A 6,000-nucleotide genomic window follows, 5' to 3' on the forward strand; every position below is an offset into this window, starting at 1 on the left:
AAGAGAACTGACTGTCCCCTCACGCTGTGCTTGTGTTGGAGGAGCTGAGGAGAAAGGGAGGGATCTCAGAGAGTTTGAGGCAGGGCAGAAAGGGGACTTAGTGAATGTGGACCAGCTTCAGGTGAGAAGTGGGGTCATGTATCTGGGAGAGAAAAGAGCGGAGAAGGTCTTGAGAAATCTTCAGTAAACTGCCTAGGGGCAAGGTAAGTTTATAAATCTGAGTGTCCATTTTAAACCTGACTTTGCTGTTTGCTGCACATGTGTGTATACATGTGATCATTTCCATGCACAGCTGGTGAGCTGCTGTGGGTGTGCAGGGCATGATCCCTGCTCTGAGTTGGCTCCTCTCAGATGGGGAAAACCTCCTGCAGCATCTGCTGGGAGTGAAATACCAGTCACTGCCACAGTGGGTTGTGCCAGTGAACTCACTTTGGAAGCTCTAGCAGCAAAGGACAGGGGCTGGAGGAACCAAAAGTGTGGTGGGTGTGGTATGTGCGTTCGCTGGGCTCCCTGGGGAGCAGGAAAGGGTCCTGGCACTGCTCCAGCTGCCAGCAGTCAGAGCTGTCCTGGGTCGGGAGAAGGAGCAGGCACAGCCTGTGATGGGCCTGGGCCTCAGCAGTGTCCTGTGAGGTGAGGTGGTGTTCCCTCTGCAGGGCTGGGACGTGGTGCCACCCCTGCACTGTCCCTCACAGCTCTCAGGGCCGTGGTGCTGCACCTGGGGAGCAGGAGTGCCTTGCCGTGAGTATTGTGTTCCCCAGCTGAAAGAAGAATTTGTGGGATTAGGGAATGGCAGTGTGCCCATCCCACCCAGCCCAGCCACTGTCCCTGTGATGGATGAGAGTGCTCCAGATGTTGCTGAGAAATTTGCACAGAGATGGTTCCTGCAAATCAGGCTTCTACAAGGTGGATGACAAATTATTCTTTTCTGATTTCCAAGCTTTTTCAGAGGGAGGAACCCCACTGCTCCAAAGGAACCCAGTCAAATTTGATCCTGGTAATCACAGCAGGCCCTGCCATGCACCCACACTGACCCCACACCCCACTGCTGGGAAACACTGGATCCTCTGCCTTGGTCCTTGGGATAGGCTGGAGGCCCACCTGGGCACACTCTTATTAATTAAGGTAATTATTCAGCTTAATGTGCTGCTCCTAGCCAGCTCATTTGTGCTGTCATATTGAGCAGCACAGAAAAGCCTTGGAGGTGTGAGGATGGGCACCCCAAGTCTTGGCAGTTGTGGAGAATGACGTTATTGTAATTGAGGGAGGATTAAAAGGTGGAGCTAATAACAGATTTCCTTGAGGAAGCATCCATAGGCTGCAGACAGGGGGATTTGTGCCCTGCTTTAACCCTGCTGGTTCTGTGGCCCTGGAACTGCAGCATCACTCTTGGCTTTTGAGCTAAATGTGGGTTTTGGGAGAGGGTGCAGGATTGGCACAACACACAGGCAGCACCAGTGGGACTCTGGGCTGCTGGGAGTGATGGCAGGGACTGGTGACAGCAGCCTGATGGCCTTGGCTCCTCTGAGAGCCCTCATTGTGTTGAGCCACACTCCTCTGGCCACTCTGCTCTCAGAGTACCGGGCCAGCCTCAGCACAGGGCAGCAAAACATGCACGGACAGAGACCCCTCTCCACTGTACCCCTCCCTGGGCCGTGCTTCTCGTCTCTGATTGTAAACAGATTTGACTAAAGAGGTAAATGAGAAGGTAATTAGAGGGAACATGATGGATGGGGCGCTCTGGTGATGGGAAGCAGGAATCTTGCCCTCCAGGAGAAAGGAGCTGGGAGGATGTTCTCGCGGTGCCTCACGCTTCCCTCTGCAGCAGGATCCTGGGATGCAGTGGTGGGAGCTCTGACCCCTGGGCATGCCCAAGGCTGCCCAGGCTGAGACCAGCTGTGGGCAGTGGCTGCTGCAGGCAGGGATGAGCCTGTCACCCGGACATCTGGACATTGATGCCCTTTTGTCAGGGCACTGATCAGGGCTCAGCAGCCTTCGGTACCAGGTGCACGAGGCTGCTGAGCACCAGTGCAGGATTTAAAAGCAGGAAAGCAGCCAAGGATGAGGGAGATGGTGTCCTCAGTCTGTGGGGTCATTGGATTCCTCTGCCCCGTGGTGAGGTTTGGTTGGGCTGTGGCCAGGCTGGACTTGGCTGGGGCTGGGCAAATCCTGGGGCAAGTCCTGGGGAAGCAGGTGGGGGAGTGGGGAGGGAGAGGCATGGTGACACCATCCTTGCAGTGGGTGGCAGGGTGAGATCCCCATCTGGCAGCATCAGGGAGGGTGGGAGCACTGTTTTCCTCCTGCTGGAAGTGGCAGGAGCTGGTGGCATTTCCCCCTGGCCACGGGAGACAGGCACCGACTGTCCTACTGTGTGTCCAAATCCATCTTCAGCTGCGCTCCCGGCTGAGCCTCCCTAAACGGGGAGAAATGAGTGTAAATCATGGCTGAGAAACATCTCCTGATATCCCAGTGGAGGGACTGAGGCTGTGCTAAATACAGCGAGAGGCTGTCAGCACTGGGAACAAACCGTCAGCTGCAAAATAAGTCACTTACACTATTGATTTTTTAAAATATTTTTTTTTCTTTTAAGGCCTTGCTCTCAGGGAAAGCTTTTCTCTTGGGGCAGGAAATTATTTGGAGGGGGAAGGGCTGGTTCAGTTTGTGGTATTTTTTTGTTTGGTTTTTTTTTGTGTGGGGTTTTTTTTTTTTTTTTTTTTTTTTTTTACATTTTTTTGGTGCTTAATTGTTTGGAAGGAGGGAACTGTTCCACAATGATGGACACCTGTGATATTGCTCCTCTCCATCAGGAACCTGGCAGTGGGTTCTGCAGAGGAAGGAGTTAATGGCCTGGAAACAGCCTTGAGTTCTCTGAAGAAATAACTCTTTTCAAGTAATTTTCTTCTGAATTTTATGCTTTGGAGACTTCCCTGTGCAGGGGCTGCTCTGGGCAGAGGCCTTTGAGTCCCAAAACCCCCATGCGCTTGGGGGGTGCAGTTCCTGCTGTCTTTCCCACATTGTGCTGGGACTCCCAGGGCTCCCCAGGGTGGGGGGCCAAGGACACAGGACTGTGACCATCCCAAAACAGGCAGGGGGACAAAAACACCACGTATCCCTGCCCATAAATGCTCCCACTGCTCTCCCAGCCAGGTCGTGCCACTGGGAAGGGCTGTGCTGGCAGTGACACAAGGAGCCCGTGGTGGTGCTGATCTTGAGCAGGGTTCCCTCTACCCAAAAACCCTCTCCTGCTCAGTCTGTTATTTTTGATGCTGTTGTGGCTGTCGTGGTGTGGGTGGCTGGGTTGTGTTTGCTCAGCTCCCACTCTCTGCCTCCCTGGCTGCTCCCTTCCTGCACCGGGGGATCCCGACAGGCGCTGCCTCCGTGGCTGGCTGTGCCCGGGATGATTTGTGGAGGAGCAGGCTCTAATGTTGCCTGGCGGGAGCATTGTTTTCCTGCAGCGCACGCAGACCTTTGCAAATAATCTAATAATGCAGGAATGTCAAACTTCAGCTGTGGAAGGAAATCCTTTTATACAGGAATTGTCAAGTCTCTAAACAAGTATCAGAAATGAGCTCAGTATCAATGTGGAGGGTGTTTATTCTGCCCGTCAGAGAGATGAACAACCCAATTCACTCTCCCAGGCAGACGCAAATTCGAGCGTTGGCTCCTGGACCTCAGGAGAGCTCAGTGCTGAGCCTCGGGGTGCCCCTGCACGAGCCCTTAAAGAGGTGAATTTCAAAATAATGCATGAGGCAGACCCCAGTGCTTCAGCAGCTCTGGGATTTGGGGTTTGAGGTTTTTTCTTCCATTTGCTGGGCAGCTTTTGCTGTCAAAAGGGAACATGAGGTGTTGGCATTGGAATGAGCACGAGCAGCACTCGGGAGCCAGCAGGAAGGACCAATGCTCTTGCTTTCATTCAGGGTGTCCTTGGGCAACTCCAGGTTAGTGCTGTGTCCCCAGGGAGGTTCTTTGTGCCCCTCAGGGTCTGGGTGTCCCCCTGAGGCTGATGCCCCATGAGGTGCTGCTGGTCTGGCTGACCCCCATCCCCTTCCAACCCCTTCCAGCTCTTCTGAACTCCACTGCACCCTCCAGCTTTGGAGGTTGCCTTTTCCTGATGGACAGGTGTCTCAGGGAATTCGCATGCAAACCTCAGGGGCGCACGAGCTGTGCCCATGGTGGATGTGGTGCCTCTGGGATCTTTGTGGTTCCACTGCATGGAAGTGCCCGCTGCTTTCCTCCATCTGGCGTGTGCCCCCCCCGAGCAGAACTGAGCAGTGGGCAGGAACCTGGCACTGGCAGAGATAAGGAGTGTTTCATCCTCGAGAGCGAGTCCCTGTGAAAGAGAAGCCCTGTGAGGGAGGCGGTCAGAGCAATAACGAGTGAGCAGATAAGGGACCCGCTCCGCGGCGGGTGCGGGCTCGGCTCCGGGAGCCGCTGGCTCCGCTCCCGCTGGCTCTGCTCCCGCCTCTGTGTGCGAGTGACCTCCCCGCTATCGCTGTCAGACAACAGGGGGTTCACGGCTGCACCCGCAGCAGCACCTGCCCGAGGCCTCGTCACCGATGGATTAAAATTTAGGAGGAGAACCAAACCTTCCCAGCGTGTTTAAGATGCGGGCGCTGGCACTTCCCTGCCCGCTGGGTCCTGCAGAGCCCCGGTACCCGTTTTTCATCCACTGTGATGGCAGAAAATCTGCTGGAAATGGGACTTAATTCAGGCTCTGCCTCTGGAGGTGTTCCTGGCTCCAGGAGGAATTTATGCTCTTTGCTTCCTCCTGGCATGATTTAAATATCTCGGTGCACAGGCAAGTTTCAGCCCTTGAGGTGCAGCTGCATGGCCTCGGCCTCCAGTGGGGGATGTGCTGCCCTCATGTTGGGTGCAGGAGCTGGGCTGGAGCTGGGAATCCCTGCCTGGAATGTGCAGTCACCACTGGGTGATATCTCCTGCTCCTGCTCGGGCTACACCTGTGGGTGCGTGCTTCACAAAGCGGGGCGCCAAGTCTGGGGGAGCACAGTTTGTAGCTGCCACCTCAGTGTGGGCTTGGTTTTATTCCCTTGCTGGCCAGTGGCAGAGGATGGACCCTGGGCCAGACAGCAGCCACGAGACTGGGCCAATCACCCAAAATGTGGAGAACACGAGTGCTTGGCCTTTGCTGCTTCTCCTGTTGCACTTGACCCTGTGCATGAACTCCATCTTTCAGTACATGAGCTCTCTCTTTCAGTGCAAGAACCCCCTATTTCAGGGCCTCACAAACCCATCCTTTGGTACATGAATCCCCCTGTTTCAGTGTGTGGGTTTTGCCTCCACACATGCCTCTGGGAGATCCGAGGCTTTTGCTTTGTCAGGATCTAGCCCAGAGCTGCTCCCTGACCCAGCTGTGTTTGCTCAGCAGCTCCAGGCAGCTTCACCTCAGGACACCTGAAGTCCTTAGCCACTGGTGCTGCTGCCATCCCAGAGTGAGACCCTCTGATCCCAACCAGCCATGGGAATGTCTACATGCAGCTGGGCATGGCTGTGATGCCCATTTTTCTGTCACTGCTGCTCCCTCCTTCCCTCAGCTTTTAACTCCAGAGGGAGTAATGAACTTGGGCAGAGATCAATGCTCTGCTCTGAGCCAGGCTTTATTCTGACATGCAGCAAATGCTGCAGCAGGTACAACTTTTTTTTTTTTTTTTTTTTTTTTTTTTTTTTTTTTTTTAAATTATTGATTAGTAAGGCAGGTACGAGGCAGCACAGCTCCTGGCCAGGGACCTGCCTTGCTGGAGGGGAATGGGAAGAATACCCCCACTCTTTTGGAGCCCTGCCAAGGGAAGGCTGAGGAAATACAGTCAGTATTTTCAAATCCAATTTAAAGAATCTCTTTGCAGCCAACATCTGTCATCTCATGGCAGAAAACACCTGAAATAATCTGATTTTTTTCTGTTTATCTAGAGAGCAAATAATATCCTTTTGATTGCTCTGTTGCATGCAGATACTCTCGTGTGAGTGACGCCTGCTCTGTGCCTCCGC

Source organism: Onychostruthus taczanowskii, unplaced genomic scaffold, assembly GCF_017590055.1.
Source record: "Onychostruthus taczanowskii isolate IOZ18803 unplaced genomic scaffold, ASM1759005v1 scaffold60, whole genome shotgun sequence".
Classification (NCBI taxonomy): Eukaryota; Metazoa; Chordata; class Aves; order Passeriformes; family Passeridae; genus Onychostruthus; species Onychostruthus taczanowskii.